This window comes from Gracilinanus agilis, chromosome 1 (genome assembly GCF_016433145.1).
Source record: "Gracilinanus agilis isolate LMUSP501 chromosome 1, AgileGrace, whole genome shotgun sequence".
Classification (NCBI taxonomy): Eukaryota; Metazoa; Chordata; class Mammalia; order Didelphimorphia; family Didelphidae; genus Gracilinanus; species Gracilinanus agilis.
In genome coordinates, this window is record NC_058130.1 from 204,252,674 (window position 1) to 204,271,365 (window position 18,692).

Consider the following 18,692-nt stretch of genomic DNA (forward strand, 5'->3'; position numbering starts at 1 on the left):
CCACAATAACAGCATCTAAGATTCTTCCATACTTTTGGTGTCTATTCCTCCTTCAGATGGCAACTTTGGCAGAGACTTCTCTGTATTTTTGCTCTATTTTAACTGCTTCTTCCATCTGTATTTTCTTTCTGTTTCTATTTTTTCTTTAAGAATACCCAGAACTGTGATATTAGGGGCTACATTGGCCTTGGTGGTAAAAAGTACAATTTTGCTAATCTTTTCCACATTGTCTATCCTTTGTAGTCTCATTCTTAAAGACCTTCAAAATACCTTTGCTTGGTTGTGTTGTGTGCCAAGCCTTCTTTAAACTATTTCCCCCTTCACTATTTCTCATTGTTTTATGAGTTAGTACAGCTCATGATCTTATTCCACCCTTCCCTGTGGGATTTTCCAAAAGCAGTTGCTGTTGGCTTCTATATCCATCCACTTGGCAAGTAAATGTTTTATAACGAAAGTAATTTCAGGCTCTTCCAGCCTTCTTGTTGAGACAGCTGACTTAAGTTGAGGTTAGTATTAAATTGCCATAGCCCACACTGATGCCATTTTCTCCATCCGTTTACCCTTTTTTAAGTGTTAATAATTTGTTTAAATAGGTCAGTTTGGAGCTTTTTTGATTACTCACCATATTTTTCTCATTTTCATTCTAGTTTTCTATTAATTTTGACTACTATGTAATCAAGCAGCTGATTCAGGAATGGCTTGTACTATTTCAGTAACAAATATTTTCTTGTCCACTAACATGCAATCAGTTTCTGTGTACATATGAGATAGTATCTGGTATTCTTAAGGTTTAGTCACCTCTCAATTCTTTTCTCAAAGAGAGCATTCATGTTGAATGTAAGGGGTTCTCTGTAGTCTACAAATCTTAGTTCTCTTTACTTTTGGGGCCTGAACTATACTTTTCCAACATTTTTTCTTCTCTGTTTCCATCTTTACATTGAAGTCACTGAATATCGAAATACATGTTGACTTGGAAGATCTTGTTGAGCTGTTCATAGAGTGTCTTTATGCCACAGATGTTGATGCATAAATTGCAATTATTTTCATGTTGGTCTTTTTACAGGTGCTTATTATGAGCACTAGAACATGAAGTGACCAGATGTTCCATGAAATCTTTCTTGTTACCTTTTGGATGTATAATATATTCAACTTAGCCCACTCCTATGACATAGCTACCAAAGTGGTACTGATCTATGCTGCTCTTTAGTTTAGTAGATTTTTTTGGCTCCTTATCACTTCTGGGATCAAATGCAGATTCCTCTATTTGAAAGTTGAAGCCTTTCATATCTAATCATCATCCTGTCTTTGCTACCATATCATATATTAGTACCTTCCATTACACCAAAGTTCAGCCAAATTTGCCTTCTTAATGATCTTCACATATGACATCTCATCTCTCATTTGTGTACACTGCCCTCTCTTCTGAAATGTTTTCACTATTCACTTTCTCAGCTCGTACCCCACCTTCTAAATGAGACCTTTCCTGATCTTCTTGCTCCTTGAAATTACTTTGTATATATTGTATATGTTTTGTACATATTTCTCTGCACATGACATTTCTGATAGGATGTAAACTTCTTGAGAAAAAGAATACTGATATTGCTTCATTTATCTTTGTATCTCCAGCCTAGGACAATGCTGGCAGATAATAGGGCCCAAATAAATGCTTGTTGATTAATTCTGATTTGGTTTATAGAGAGAATGTCAAGATTATTATGATCTAGCTCCTTTAGCAGTATGTCTACTTGGTCACTGGGACAATGATCTCATATTTTGAATATCAACAGCTAAATTAATGTCTATAGATGGCTTTTTAAATATTTTTTTTTTAACCCTTCCCTTCTCTCTTAGATTGATACTAAATATCAGTTTCAAGGCAGAAGAGCAGTAAAGGCTAGGCAGTTGGAATCAAGTGACTTACCTAGGGTCATATAGCTCAGAAATGCCTTGAGGTCAGATTTGAACTCAGGGCCTCCCATCTCCAGGCCTGACTCTAGATCCACAGAGCCATACCAGCTGCCCCATCTAGAGATAATTTTTAAAATTATTTTTCAGTACTCTCATCATTTTTATCATTTTCCCACTGCCATCCTGTGTTGCTGTAGAAATGGAAAAAGGATTCAGCATAAGACTTGACAGCCTTTAAAGTTTTGGTTTCGTGTCACTCCCATATAATTTAAGGTTGAACTTATTCTCTATTTGTACCACTGGCTTATGACCTCAATTAGATTGTAAAGTCCTTTTGGGCAAATCTTCCAAAAATCCCTAGCAGACCAATCGTTCTTTTTACTTTTTTTTTTTCTAAGTAAGGGACACTTACCCCTATCTGGGAATATACCCTTGGAGCTACTACTTCTGTCTCTTATGTAGATCTATTACCCCTCCCTCAACCCTCACCAGAGACAGGAAATATGTAAGTTCAACTGTTTACCATTCAATGAGCAAACTAAAGAGTGGATTGGAACACAGATCTTTATAACCCATATCTCATTCTCAGTGAATACTTTTTGATGTTAGATTCCATTTGTCATGTCAAATTTGAATTCAATGTAATGATTATAGGATCATCATTTTGAACTGAAAGGCCATCTTGGTCAGATTTAACTTTTTTTTTAATCAACTAGTAAAAAAGAATTTAAAAATTACCTTTCTCCATAAATTCCTACTTCTTGTCCAATTCTAGTCAAATTCTAGTGCTTTTAATTTTTCTATTTCTTATTCTTCGGTCAGTATAATCTAGATTCTTTGACTTCAGAGTGAGGTCATGGAACCAGTCTCAAGTCAAATCTCCACTTAGAGATGTCTCAATTCAATTTTTAAAAAAAATGCATTGAGGGGGCAGCTGGGTAGCTCAGTGGAGTGAGAGTCAGGCCTAGAGACAGGAGGTCCTAGGTTCAAACCCGGCCTCAGCCACTTCCCAGCTGTGTGACCCTGGGCAAGTCACTTGTCCCCCATTGCCCACCCTTACCAATCTTCCACCTATGAGACAATACACCGAAATACAAGGGTTAAAAAAAAAATGCATTGAATGGAAAAATGTTTTATGTGATAGCACATGTAAAATCTATATCAGATTGCTTATTCTCTTATTGAGGAAGGAGAGAGAATTTGGGACTCAAAGTTAAGGGAAATAATGTTCATTGTTTTTACATGTAATTGGGGAAAAATAAGATAAAAATTTTTTAAATTAAAAAAAGATGCATCTAATACATAAGTTCAGGATATTGTAGGGGATACCCCTTTCTACCTGAAGTCCCTCCTCTTCTTTTAACTTTTACTTTCTGTCTTAGAATCAGTATGTCTTGGAGTCAATACTGTGTATTGATTCCAAGGCAGAAGGGTGATAAGGGCTAAGCAGTTGGGGTTCAGTGACTTGCCCAGGGTCACACAGCTGGAATGTCTAAGGACAGATCTGAACCTAGGATCTCTGCTCTCTAGGCCTAGTTTTCTATCCATCGAGCCACCTAGCTACCTCTGAAGCCTTTTTGGATATCCCTCCCAAATGCTGGGACTCTTCTCTCATCCTACTAACTACCTTGTATTTATTTTGTATATAGTTATATTTTTATATGTACATATTGCCTTGTCCCATTTCTCTTCCCTATCCCCCCAAATATAAACTCTTTGAAAAGCCAAAGATTTTTTTGTCTTTTTAGCTCCATCTCCCAACACTGTAGAGTTCTGTTTCTAAATACTTAGTTAATGCTCACCGATTGATCGATAACAAAGAAGCTATCTGCCCCTGTTTTCAGAGTTTCATTTTTATGTCTGAGCATGAATGTCATTATGCTTTGAGAACACATTTTCTTTTGATCAGTATAGTAAGATTGATCTATTTAGGAGTGAGGGGCAGATTTTTCCCATTTTTATTTTTTTATTTCTGAATAAGGAACTTAAGATTTCTCCCTAGCCACTTAGATGATGGGCTATTGATTTTCATTCTTAATGAGTAATCTAGTTTTGCTTAATATTCATTGTAATAATAATAGCTAACATTTCTATACTGATTTAAGGTTTGCAAAGCACTTACTCATCTCATTTTATCCTCACAAAATCCCTGAGAGGCAAGTGCTTATTATTTTCCCCATTTTACAAATAAGGAAATTGAGGTAGACAAGTTAAATGACAGATTTTTCTGATTCTGAGCTCAACATTTTAAATTTTCATTGTGCCACCTACAAGCATACTTTGTATTTGATTTTCGATGAAACCCAAAATTTAAACCTTTGTGCCTAGAGTCTCATATTTACAGAACATAAATTCTACATTACAAAGTACCTTGGTACATTTGTCTTATTAATATCGGGACATTGTGTTTTAGCCAATTTAATTTTAATCATTTTACAGAATTTTAAAATATTCCCAAGTAATATATTTGAGTGTTAAGTTTAAAGCCATTTCTAAAAGACTGATAAACTGTATAAGGAAAAATAAATCATAAGCACAACTTGGCTTTAGCGTAAGATGTTACTTGAATAAACATATCAGGAATGAAACAGCAAAAAGTGTTTAGAATTTGGATTAAATTTTTGTAAGGCTGACAATTTGGCCATAATTTAATGTGATTGTTGGTTAGTTGCCTTGTTACATTTTAAAGAATGCTTCTAGTAGATTTTAGGAGACCCTTCATAGCCCAACAAAACATACAAAATCTGTGTGATGATAATGCAAAACTTCTTTCCTTTTCTTTCCCCCTGCCTTTTCTGTTACTTGTTCTGTTGCTTTGAATGAGGAAAAATAATAAAAGGAAACTATTAGCTTTCACAAAATGCCAGAATGAAGACATTGACCAGCTTCACTGCTAACTTACTTTTCCTCAAAATTGATTAAATTTAAGGATTTCAAAGATGACTCTTAAAAGCTCCTTACAGGGGTCAGCTGGGTAGCTCAGTGAATTGAGAGCCAGGCCTAGAGATGGGAGGTTCTAGGTTAAAATCTGGCCTCAGACACTTCCCAGCTGTGTGACCCTGGGCAAGTCACTTAATCCCCATTGCCTAGCCCTTACTTCTCTTCTGCCTTGAAGCCAATACACAGTGTTGGTTCCAAGATGTAAGGTATGGGCTTTTAAAAAAAAAAAAAAAAAAAAACTCCTTACAGCAAATCTTTAAGGTGGTTGTTAATTGGGACAGGAAGTAGTTCTAATTCTGACAAGAAGTCTACTTCTTTTGGAGGTTGTACTTCATTTCCTCACTTTTTTATGGGCATCTTTTTTTTTTTTTTTTTTAAACCCTTGTACCTCGGTGTATTGTCTCATAGGTGGAAGATTGGTAAGGGTGGGCAATGGGGGTAAAGTGACCTGCCCAGGGTCACACAGCTGGGAAGTGGCCGAGGTCAGGTTTGAACCCAGGACCTCCCGTCTCTAGGCCCGACTCTCACTCCACTGAGCTACCCAGCTGCCCCCATTTCCTCACTTTTTAATAGATGCAACTTTTTCACTAGAACCCCTTCTACTTTTTTGGGGTGTTGCTATTAATCTTGGGCATCCAAGGTGCTGGGGAGCATGAAGTTAAAAGTTCTTCCTTATAATCTATATTAATTGACTTCTTTTATTAAATCTTAAACATTTGTTTAAGAATAAACTGGTTAAAGGAAGGTCTGGGAGAAAAGATACTTAGACAGTTATAGATAATCTTGGCAGAACTATGAATTGGTTCTGTTATTCTGGAAAGCAATTTGGAGTCATGCTAAGAAAATGACTAAAATGTCCATATACTTTGACCTAGATATCCCATTCTAAGGCATACTATGAGGAATTCAAAGACAAAAGTTTCCATAAACAAGCATGAACAAAAAATTTACATAAGTTCTTTTTGTGGTGAAGAATTGGTAACAAAAGGATATGCTTATTGATTAGAAATCATAAGACCAAAGCTAAAAGAGGCTATAGAGTCTAGGCCAATCTCTCCTTTTAGTTATTTACTCATTCACTTGCTCATTTATATGTTTTGCAAGAAATCAGTATCTGCCCTTCCTGTTGCCACTCTCCACCCGCCCCCCAAAAAAAACCAAAACAACAAAAAAAACCCAACCAAAATCCTCAGAAAACTCTAAATAGTTTAGCAAAACAAACTTCCTACACTGGCCCTGCCCCAAGATGAATGTCTTATTTTGGATTTTAAATTAAAATTTTTTCTCAATAGTCATTTTTTTCTCTCTCACTTACCTCCTGGGGGAGGGGGGAAGGACTTATCACAAATATGCCTAATCAAGCAAAATTAATTCTTATATTGACCCATGTCCAAAAACATGTCTCATTCTGCATATATTCATGGCTTTATCAAGAAGTGGGTAGCATTCATCCTTGTTCTTCTGGAATCAGTTTTTTAAGACAAGCTTCACATGCATAATATCAAAGAAAAAGAGTTTAATACACTAAACTTTAGGTTTCTCTTACGCAGCTTATTTTTCTTTTTAAGTACATAGTAAATTCAACCCACATTTTCAAAACTGGTCTGCTTGTCTGTGCTTCTTTCTTTCAATTCCTTCTGCTCTCTACATTAAAAAAAAAAAAAGGTGCTTCAACAACTTTTTCTTCTCTCTCCCTTCTCTCCTCTCTCCCTCTCCCTCTTTCTCTCCCCCAATTAAAGTTCAGTGATTTGCCCTAGGAAGTATATAAAGTCAAATTTGAACCTAAAGTCCTCCTGACTATAGGCCTGATTCTCTATCCATTGAACTACCTAGCTGCCCCAACTCTTTTTTTTCCCCCTGCTCCTTCTATCTATATCCTTTGTTAGCCATCCTTCTCATCTTCCACCCTTCATTTGAAAAGAGAAAGCCTATATATATATATATATGGTGAAGCAAGATAAATCCCCACACTATGTCTGAAAATGTATGTCTTATTCTGCATTTTGGATTCATGTCTCTGTCAGAAGCTGGTTCAAAGTTCATTGTCAATCTTCTGAAATCATAGTTGATCATTTTCTTGATTAGAATTCTTAAGTCCATCAAACCAAGCCTTCTTTTATACTTAAGAAAACTCTGAAGCCCAGTGAGCTCAGTGACATGTCACAGTAAGTGACAATAGCAGGATTAGAACGCAAGTTCTTAAACTCTAGAACTGCCACTCTCCCCTCTTATCCTGCCTGATGAAAGTATATACAAATTATGGCACATCATTGGAATATTATTGTCTCATAATGAAGCAGTGGATATGAAGAATTCAGAGGTATAGGAAAGACTTTATGACCTTATGTAGTCTGAAGTAAGCCGAACAAAGACAACTATGTACAATAATCACAATATTGTAAATGGAATGAACAAAAACCACAAATGTGTAATTATATACTAACCAAATTTAGACCCTGGAGAAGACTTGAAAAATATACTTTCCCCTGCTCTTGCAGAAGTATATAGCTTGTAGTGTGGAATTTTGCCTATACTATTACATGGTAGATTTGTTGGGTTTGGGGTTTTTTGTTTTTACTGAAACATTTCTTTCTTAAATCTATGTTACAAATGTTGGCTATCTGGGTAAAGGAAGAAATCCAGAAATTAAGATGATGTAAAAACAAAGAATATAATAAAAATAAAATTTGTTAAAATAGTCAACTGGTAATTGGTTAACTTAAGCCACCAAGAGAGTCTGCCTACAGGCTAGAGTGCTCAGAAAAAGAATGGCTTCTCTAGGAGGCCACAGAAAATAGGATAGACCTACTCCTAAAAGACAACAGAGCTGGCTTAGAAGCATAGCTCCACTTGAATCCATGATAGCATCTATTGAGATGATCATGTGATTTTTGTTTGTTAGTCTGTTGATATGGTCAATTATGTGGATGGTTTTCCTAATGTTGAACCAACCTTGCATTCCTGGTATAAATCCCACCTGATCGTGGTGAATGATTTTCTTAATTACTTGCTGGAGTCTCTTTGCTAGTATTCTATTTAAGATTTTTGCATCTATGTTCATTAGGGAGATTGGTCTGTAGTTTTCTTTCTCTGTTTTTGATCTACCTGGCTTTGGAATCAGTACCATATTTGTGTCATAAAAGGAATTTGGTAGGACTCCTTCTTTGCTTATTATATCAAATAATTTGTATAGTATTGGGATTAGTTGCTCTTTGAATGTCTGATAGAATTCACTTGTGAATCCATTAGGCCCTGGCGATTTTTTTCTTAGAGAGTTCTTTGATGGCTTATTCAATTTCTTTTTCTGATATGGGATTATTTAGGTATTCTATTTCTTCTGCTGTTAATCTAGGCAATTTGTATTTTTGTAAATATTCATCCATATCTCCTAGATTGCTATATTTATTGCCATGTAATTGGGCAAAATAGTTTTTAATGATTGCCTTAATTTCCCCTTCATTAGAGGTGAGGTTTCCCTTTTCCTCTTTGATATTGTCAATTTGGTTTTCTTCTTTCCTTTTTTTTATCAGATTGACCAGTACTTTGTCTATTTTATCTGTTTTTTCAAAATACCAGCTTCTAGTCTTATTTATTAATTCAATAGTTCTTTTACTTTCAATTTTATTAATTTCTCCCTTCATTTTTAATATTTCTAATTTAGTTTTCACCTGGGGATTTTTAATTTGCTCGCTTTCTAGTTTTTTAAGTTGCATGCCCAATTCATTAATCTCTGCCCTCCCTAATTTGTTAATATATACACTCAAGAATATAAATTTCCCCCTGAGTACTGCCTTGGCTGCATCCCACAGTTTGGTAGGATGTTTCATCATTGTCATTCTCTTCAATGAAATTGTTGATTGTTTCTATGATTTCTTCTTTGACTAGCTGGTTTTGGAGAATCATATTATTTAATTTCCAATTAGTTTTTGATTTGCCTGTCCAGGTGGCTTTACTAATTATTATTTTTATTGCATTATGATCTGAGGTTACATTTATTATTTCTGTTCTTTTGCATTTGTTTGCAATGATTCTATGCCCTATTACAGGGTCAGTCTTTGTCAATGTACCATGTGCAGTTGAAAAGAAGGTGTATTCCTTTTTGTTCCTATTTATTTTTCTCCACATATCTATTAAATTTAATTTTTCTAGGACTTCATTCATCTCTCTTGCCTCTTTATATTTTGGTTTAATTTATCTAGATCTGAAAGAGGGATATTTAGATCTCCCACTAGTATGATTTTACTATCTATTTCCTTCTTGAGATCTGCCAGTTTCTCCTTTACGAATCTGGTTGCTTTGCCATTTGGTGCATACATATTGAGCAATGTTATTTCCTCCTTGTCTATACGGCCTTTAATCAGGATGTAATGACCTTCCCTGTCTTTTTTAATCATATCTATTTTTACTTTGGCTTTGTCTGAAATCATAATTGCCACTCCTTGTCTGGGCTTGAGTCTGCACCCACACTCTTGCCCACGCACAGGGTCTGTGTTCAAAGTCCACGCATTCTTTAGCCTCTTGGGGTCTTAAGTCTTGCTGCTCTCAGGAGCAGGTCCTGGTGACCCCAGGTAGCTGCCAAGGACTTAATGTGTACCCCAAACTTGCTCTAACTATTGTACATTGGCTTTGGCAGTATAGGTGGTGTGGGGTGGGGGAGGGGTTTGCTCAGCTCATGTTTTAGTGAGAGCTGTTTCAACCCTTTATAGCATGGAAATGCCCTGATTCCACATACCTCCAATGCTGCACCCTGTTGTGGGGTCCCTTTGCTCCTCTGGATTTGTTTTTATTTCTTCTTGAGGAGTCCTATATGTTTCCTTTAGGAGAGGTTAAGCAGCTGCTTTTTACTCTGCCGCCATCTTAACCAGGAAGTCTCCAATATCCAGAACCCAGATCTTCTTAATTCCAAGTCTACCATTCTATTCATCATATCAAGCTGCCACCCCAAATAGGACACCAGATAGAAGAGTGGCCAGAGAAGAAGGGTAGGGAAGGCTCATCTTAGACCAAAGTTTTACTGAAAGAGAAAGAACTTCCATTTAGAGAGAAGGGACTGGTCTAGACTATGATATGGAGGCTGATGTGCAGAACTGAAATTGGACTTTATGTAAAGTACTTTTATTTTATTGCCAATTTGTACATTGTTCATTACCTTATAAAACCTTATACTTGGTTGTAATTCAAGATGATTTACCTGAAGGTGGCATTACTTTTCAAGGATATAGAACTAAGAATAGAGCCTCCTGTAATCTTGGTTTGGGCCAAAGACAAGAACGCACTTACAGTTTTATCAGACATCATATAGTTGGTTATGAGAAAAGCACTCAATGTGTCAAATGATTTTCAAAAGGTGGTGTTGGGGACAGTTGGGTGACTCAGTGGATTGAGAGCCAAGCCTATGGATGGAAAGTCCTGGGTTCAAATCTGGCCTCAGACACTTCCTAACTGTGTGACCCTGGGCAAGTCACTTGACCCCCATTGCCTAGCCCTTATCACTCTTATGCCTTAGAACCAATACACAGTATTGGCTCCAAGACAGAATGTAAGGGTTTTAAAAAAAAAAGGTGGTGTTTATCTCTTCTCAATAGTAACACAGAATGTTTCTATGAGTGAGGTCATTTTTTTTTTTTTTTTTTTTTTAGTATTTTTTTTAATAAACCCTTGTACTTCGGTGTATTGTCTCATAGGTGGAAGATTGGTAAGGGTGGGCAATGGGGGTCAAGTGACTTGCCCAGGGTCACACAGCTGGGAAGTGGCTGAGGCCGGGTTTGAACCTAGGACCTCATGTCTCTAGGCCTGACTCTCACTCCACTGAGCTACCCAGCTGCCCTAGTGAGGTCATTTTTATGACAGCTGATCCAAATTTTTGAAACCAAAGTCATCCTCTAGGTAGGGAGGTGAGAGGAGAGAAAATAACCTGTTGGCCTTAGTGTGCAAATGAAAGTTCTATCTTTATCTTCTTGGTATTCCGTAAATATTTTAAAACTAAATAGAAACCTAGCAACTTTAAGAGAATACTTCAGTGTCCATGTATGGTTCTTTTCTTGTTTCTTAAACCTGGATAGAATTTAATGGATGTACTGCATGAACTTCACTAAATCATATGTGTTTGCAATTGATATAAATAAATGAATCAGGGAGTGAAAGCTGGGATAGTATTTTTGGCATGTTTTTTCTGTCTTTGTGGTTTCCCTCAGAAATCCAGCTTACTAGGTTGCTTTCCATACAGATTTAGTGAAAATTCACTTCCTTATTATTTGGGAGTCAGAAACATGCCTTTTACTTTATGAACTGTAAAAATAATTTGCAGCTTTAAATCTGAGTTAGGTGACTAGAATTTTGGTGGGGAGGAGTTACATAGTGTTTGTTCTTTTAATCTATTTATAACTATAGTATCCTGATATTATCATTATATGATAAAACTTCACATTGCAAAAATAACTTTTTAGCCACCACACAGTTTTGCCCTTTAGGAAAAAATTGAGTACAATAGAAAATATTTCTATCAAATACTACATAATGACCTGGAGGAATTCCATGTTAACTGGAATGACTTTCAGGAATTGATGCAGAGTGAAAGAACATTGTACTGATACACTGTGGTACAATCGAACATAACGGACTTCTCTACTAGCAACAATGCAATGATCTAAGACAGTTATGAGGGACTTATGAGAAAGAATACTATTCACATCCAGAGAAAGAACTGTGGGAGTAGAAACACAGAAGAAAAACAATTGCTTGATCACGTGGGTCGATGGGGATATAGGCTCTAAACGATCACTCTAATGCAGGGATGGGCAAACTTATGGCCTGTGGGCCAGATGCAGCCCCCTGAAATATTCTATCCATACAGGCGACATTATTCCTAATCTGATGAATACATTGAGTAGGATACAATACAATGAAACTGTGAAAGAGTTGCTTTAGAAACAGACTGACAGTTGAGCATTTCCTTTCTTTTGGCCCCTTTAAAAAGTTTGCTTGCCCATCACTGCTCTAGTGCAATTATCAATAATATGGAAATAGGTCTTGATCAATGATACATGTAAAACCCAGTGGAATTGCGTGTTGGCTATTGGGGTGGGGGGAGTTGGAGGGAGAGGAAAGAACATGAATCATGTAACCATGGGGAAACAGCCCGAATCAATTAATCAATCAATCAATCAATCAATTAATTAAGGGTTTTTCAGTTAAAAATATTACATAGAAGTAATTATAGGAACTAACGCTGTAAAATTTGTTAAATTTAGAAGAAAAATTGTAGATCCATCAGAAACTCCGTCATACAATGGAATGAATAGTAGTAGAAAGAATAAGGATTTGTACGTGAGTTTGAATCTTTCCTCTGTCACTTATTTGTTAGCTGTATACCTTAGGTTTTATTCCCTCATCTATAAATAGCGACAGTTGTACTAAAAGACCTTGAAGTTCTCTTTACCCTCTAAATCCATGAGCTCTGATAACCTATGTAGCTTAACTTGGCTTACAAATTGAATTTTTAAATTAATTAAATTACATTGTCTCTCATGTAGGTAGTCTGAAAACAGAATTAAACCCATAACCTTTTTCTTTCTTTATCTTATGTAAGTAGTCCAAAACCAGAACTGAGTCCACAACCTTTCTTTCCTTTTTCTTCCCTTCCCCTCCCCTCTTCTCCTCTCCTTCTGTTTTAGAATTAATGCTGTGTATTGGTTCCAAGGCAGAAGAGTGGTAAAGGCTTATTAGGCAGTGGAAGTTAAGTGACTTTCCCAGGTTCACTCAGCTAGGAAGTGTGGAGGCCACTGCTTTTTTAAATAGAGAACCAGTTTAGCACTAACCCTGAAAAGTTAGGAATAGATAAGAGGAGAAATCAGTTTAAAAGAGGCCAGAGTGTTGCTGACTTGGCATCTCACTGAAACTTAAAACATTTTCACTTGGAAAGGGTGAATGTCCAGAAGCTTTCCACATACCCTAAAAACCACAAGGAAGATGACTGTGTTAGTAGCTACTTGTCTCTTGTCACCTAGTTCTTAAAAATAAGCCAATTTTTTTATCAGCCTCTGTCAGAAGGTCTTGGTTTTTAATGTCACCACTTCCCAAGAGGCTTAAATTCTCATCTGTCACCTTATAATACAAGTTGTGTGTACACACACACACACACACACACACACACACACACACTTTTTAAAAATCTCATTATTCATAATGAAGGGATCAAGCTTTCAAATACAAAGAATAATAGTATTAGTAGTCTATGTAGGAATTACTAGCTGCTGGTCTAGAAGATCATTTAAGATTTCCTGGGAGATGTAACAAGATAACAAGCATAGTTGTAGTATAAAATAGGGAGATATATGCTCCCCTAAAGTATTTGCCACTGTGATAGAGAAGATAACAGCACAACCTAGCTTAAGGAGGGGCTTCTCTTTAGGTTCTCCTGTTTGTGGAGGGCATTGTGCCTACTGCATCAATCCCAAAAACATTGCAAAAGTTTTCTGGAAGAGACTGACAATAACTCAAAGAAATATTAACTGTCCATCCACAAAAAGAAAGATCAAATGGATGAAAATGTCTTGTCCAGATTTCAATGTGCATTTGAATGGATACTGTGTAGAGTGTTGAAGTTCATATATATGTGAGAAAGATGATACAGATGGATGAGGCTGTCCCAGAGTTGAAATGGGTGGCTCAGTGGTTTGAGAGCCAACCTCAGAGACAGAGGTCTTGAGTTCAAATTTGGCCTCGGACCCTGCCTAGCTGTGTGACCCTGGGCAAATCATTTAACCCCCATTACCTAGTCCTTACTGCTCTTCTGCCTTGGAACCAATACAGAATATTGATTTTAAGATGGAAGGTAGGTATTTTTGGTTGTGTTTTTTTAATACTTAGAGTTGGGGAGATTGTCATTGGAGCTAAGAATATGAGATGAGGTTTAAGGTATAAGAAGCCTGGGCGGGGGAGGGGAGAAGAAAGGGAAAGAAGACATGTTATGAATGATAGATTTTAAATTTGGTCCTGTAGGTAAGAGGAAGCCAATGGAATTTATTGAGTAGGGAAGTGGTGGTGACATAGTCAAACCTGCACTTTAGGAAAATCATTTTGATAACTGAATGGAGGATTGACCAGAATGGAACTAAGACCAAGCATCAGGCCGATTCAGTAGTCTAGGCATAAAGTGATGAGGGAGGGAATGCTTGTACCAGGATGGTTGGAAAAGGGTTATACTAGAGGAGAAAAAAGGTTATACCAGAGATATCACCAAGGCAAAATTGACAGATCTTGGCATCGTATTAGATATGAGGGAGCAGGGATGAGGAATCAAGGACTAGAGCCTGGATGACTAGAAGGATGTTGATACCCTGGACCAGGGATATCAAACTCAAGTAGAAATGGATCATTGCAACTCCATATTGACTTAGAAACCACAAATTAACATTATCTATGTTATATTATACTTAATGTTTATTTTGTTAAACATTTCCCCAGTTATATTCATCTGGTTCCTCTAGGGATTTGACACTTATGCCCTGCACAATAATAGGGAAGTTTGGAAGGGGAGAGGGCTTTGGGGAAAAGATAGTGGGTTCAGCTTTGGGCATGTTGAATTTCTGATGTCTGTACAGGGACATTCAATTTGAGATTTCTAACAGGCAGTCAGAAATGTGAGATTAGAGGTCAATAGGAAGGCTAGTTCCGGATAAGTAGATTTTAAGATCAGCATTGAGATGATCATTGAATTCATGGGAACTGATAAGATTAATAAGTGAAACCGTATGGAATGAGAAGAGAGAAAGGACCTAGTCCCTCATCTGTGGGACACATTTACAGGAATGACCCTCCTTGGTGATCCTTTCATCTTATTGGACATTGTATTATGTCTTTTTGTATTAAAATGTAATACTGTGTTTTGTGATTTAAATTCCCATTAGATTGGAAACTCCACTGAGAGCAAAACTGTCTTATCCAAATTTTGTATCTCACTAATTGATCTTACACCAAAATAATAGATACTTTATATTTGGTGAATAAAGAAGCCTCACTGGAATTCACTCAGGAAACATTTATTAACTACTAAGTGCCAAGAATAGTGCCAAGCCATAGGGATATAAAAAGAAGCCAGAGACAGTCACTGCCCTCAAGAACTTCCACCTTCTAATGGGAAAGACAAACAAACGGATATGTATAAACAAGCTATATTAAGGACACATAAGAAATAACAGAAAAAAGGCACTAGAATTAAGAAGGGTTGGGAAAAGCTTCATGTAAAAGTTAGGATTTTGATTGGGACTTGAAGCCAGGAAAGCTTCTGGAGGCAGACATGAAAAGAGAGAGCAATTTAAGTATGGGGAACAGCCAGAGAAAATGCCTGGAGCTACAAGATGGGGTATCTTGTTCTCAAAACAGCCAGGCAGCCAGTGTGTTACTGGACAGAAGAGTTATGTGGCCTGGCGGAAAATAAAGCATAAGGACTAGAAAGGTTGAAGAGCTGTGGCTAGGTTACTAAAGGCCTTGAATGTCAAATAGAGGATTTTATATTTGATCCCTTAAGATGTCAGACTTGAGGCCTGAAAAGTCACTGCTGCATGCCTGAACCAAATCAAGATGTAATTGGGAGATATATAGATGATGTTGGTTGTGAGGATTAAACCAGTTGTAGTTTGGGAAGTGAAAAAGGAAGGGAAGGAAGAAAGTTATCAAGTAGAACGGGATGATGAAGTCTGGTGGAGAGTCACAAGCAGAACCACTGGAAAAAAGGTGGCTGGTTTCTGCTCCTAAATGGAGTCTCCATTGGTGAGACCACAGGAACCCACCAATCAGAGAATGAGACAGGTTTGCAGAGATATTCAGGTTGAGAAGGCAACAGGAGGCTGTCAAAAGTTTTTTATGTAGAGAATGATATGATGAAAGCTTTGTTTAAATAATAGAAACTTAGGAGTGATTCTGTTCTGCAGAATAGAGTAAAATAAGGGAGAGACCAGAAGCTGTAAAATCAGTTTTTAAGCAGTTTCAAATATTTTGAGCTTATTATGAAATTATATGTATTAGGTGGTATTGGTTTGAATGGCTTAGAAATTCCTTGTCTTTATATTTGGGACTTGTTGATTAGTGGTTCCAGCAATAATTTACAAAAGCAAACAATCAACTTTCTTTTGTTCTTTGTTCCTCCTCCCACCCCTGTGATAGTTTTATATAACTTCTATCCTCATGTCAAGTTTAATTTTATTTTAGGCTAATTTAATTGGTGGTGGAGTTTCCAAGTAGTTCATGTGGTTTGATTTACAATAGTGTCTTTTTTAAATTGCCCCAGAGAAATGGAACCTTTTTCCTACTTGAGACAATGTTTGTACTTTGTTTCAGTCCTTAATGCTGCCTGACTCTCTTTGTTCCAATTTTAAAAGAAAAAATGCAACATAGTGTAAAATGCTAATAACTTAGTAATTAACAGGATTCTTACTGATATTTTGTATTTAGACACTTTTGGAAGTAGTAGTGATATCCTAACATGATATAGTTGCAAAAAGGGTATTTTAAGTCACCTCCAAGTCCAAAATATTCCTTCAGTGGAACAAATTTAAAATGTTCCTAGGAAGCTTTAAAAAAATCTGACCGTGGGGCAGCTGGGTAGCTTAGTGGATTGAGAATCAAGCCTAGAGACAGGAGGGTCCTAGGTTCAAATCTGGCCTCAGACACTTCCCAGCTGTGTGATCCTAGGCAAGTCACTTGACCCCCATTGCCCACCCTTACCACTCTTCCACCTAGGAGCCAATACACAGAAGTTAAGGGTTTAAAAAATAAAAAATGAAATGAAATTTTAAAAAATCTGACCTTAAGTTTTTAATCATGAAATGTTTTCTTTGCTCCTCAGACAGCGATACTACTATAAAAATGTAAATTATCTTAGATACAAGGTGAAGCAGTATATAGTATGATATTGTGGACCAGAGGGTTGGGTCTGGAATATGGAGAGCCTGGTTCTGACCTTCACTGCCTCATTGTGGGGAATGGGGAGAGAAAAAAGGCAGATAAAATAGTGTGTAAGATCTCTTCCAGTCTCAGGTCCCTTCCAAATCTAAATCTTTGATCCTTTGATCTTAGTAATTATTAAATTATGTGTGTGTCTATGTGAGAGAGATAGACTATTTGACTATGTTTATAATCTATAAACTTCTCCAAAGCCTAGGGTACACAATTATCTTCTGCTATTTTTTGTCTTAACACTTTAAAAAAGAATGAATCCCTTAACCCACAAAGTATCAGGTAACAAAACATAGGAAAAATGACTAGAATTGAAACCTCTGGGCCAGTGCTAATTTAATTTTCTTTGATTTCAAATAAAATGGGTATTTTATTCCATCCTTTAGAGCAGGGGTCAGCAACGTATCGCTCTTTCTGCAGGAGCCATAAAGTCAATTTTTTTTCAGGCGCTGTTACAGGAGTGTGCACTGTGAGAGCTATACGGCTCTCAAGAAATTACATTTTAAAAAATGTGGTGTTTATGGCTCTCACGGCCAAAAAGGTTGCTGACCCCTGTTCTAGAGTCTTAAGAACTCTATCCTTCTATATACTTGGTGCCTTTAGCGACATTCATTTTCTATGAACCCATTTTTTCTCTTACATAGAATATAAATAACCAACCTGGAATAATACCATTTCAGAACTATCACAAGTTGCCCATTGGTGGAAATCCTAAGTGGGACATTTAATGGCCTGCACCGAGAATAGAAAGAAGCAGCAGAATTAATCTTAGTGACTACACTAGGAAATGAGTTGGGGTGCTTGTTTTGGGCATTAAGATTTCCTTCACAAAAACCACTAAACCATTTGGATGTGATGTGATTAAAAAACCTACTACAACAATCTGCCAGGTTCATTTTTAGCTACTTTCCTTTGGACATTGTAACGCAACAAAACTTTGTTTTACCCTTTCTGCCCAGTTGTCTTGATGAGTATGTAAACTAAATGAAGAATTAAATTTTGAGTCATTAGGTTAAGTCCTCCTCTTGATCTTACTTGCCTTGGTATTCTTAAACTGGTCTTAACTTTTTCAGTTCAGTTTATCCCTCTAAATTGGGTGTTAGCATTTACTCTGACTTACAAAGCTTTTCAGATAAGTGAATAAATAGTAAAATGTGCTAGTGAGGTACTTAATACAAAATATTATAAGTAGGAAAGAATAGAATTATAGACAGTTTTATTTACACAAGGAAATCAATATACTATATAGTTTTTAAATTAAAACAACTTTTTATAAATTATCATCAATATCAAGTATTGGTTCCAAGGCAAAAGATCAGCAATGGGAATTAAGTGACTTATTCAGAGTCACACAGCCAAGGGTGTCTAAAGTCAGATTTGGATCTAGGACCTCCTGTCTCTAGGTCTGGCTCTTTATCCACTCAGCCCACTAGATTTGCCGCTCTGGTCTGACATTTTCAAATCAGTTAGCTTTCCTGAAATTTATACAAGCTTCTAAATTTTTTCTGCCTTTTCTGTTATTTATCAGTATCCTGGATATAATACATAATAAAAGATGTAAGCAATAACAACTCCAAACCCAAAAAATTCTTCCATGTTTTGCATGTCTTGAAACTTATTTTGTTTGTTTGACCTGATTTCAGGACCTGGGCTAGTTTGTATGACCAATTTCCCTTGGCAGCTCATTTTCTTCCCATTGTTGCATCTGTTTACCTTTTACCCTAGGATTTATTTCATTCTAATAATGGTTCCTGTTGAAGAGGGAAAAGATTCATATTAGGCATGGGAGGAAGTGTTCACTAGACCAAGAAAACTAGCTAATTCTGCATATTTGTTTTTCTCCTATTAGAAGAATGAATACAGTTTTCTACTTCAATGGTATTATGTCA

General features: G+C 36.6%; 1 protein-coding gene across 1 annotated transcript in view; it reads left to right on the plus strand.

The window, feature by feature from the left end:
* Positions 1 to 18,692, plus strand: part of SMURF1 (SMAD specific E3 ubiquitin protein ligase 1) — a 117,413-nt gene that overhangs the window by 42,518 nt on the left and 56,203 nt on the right. The gene's annotated exons all lie outside the window — the stretch shown is intronic.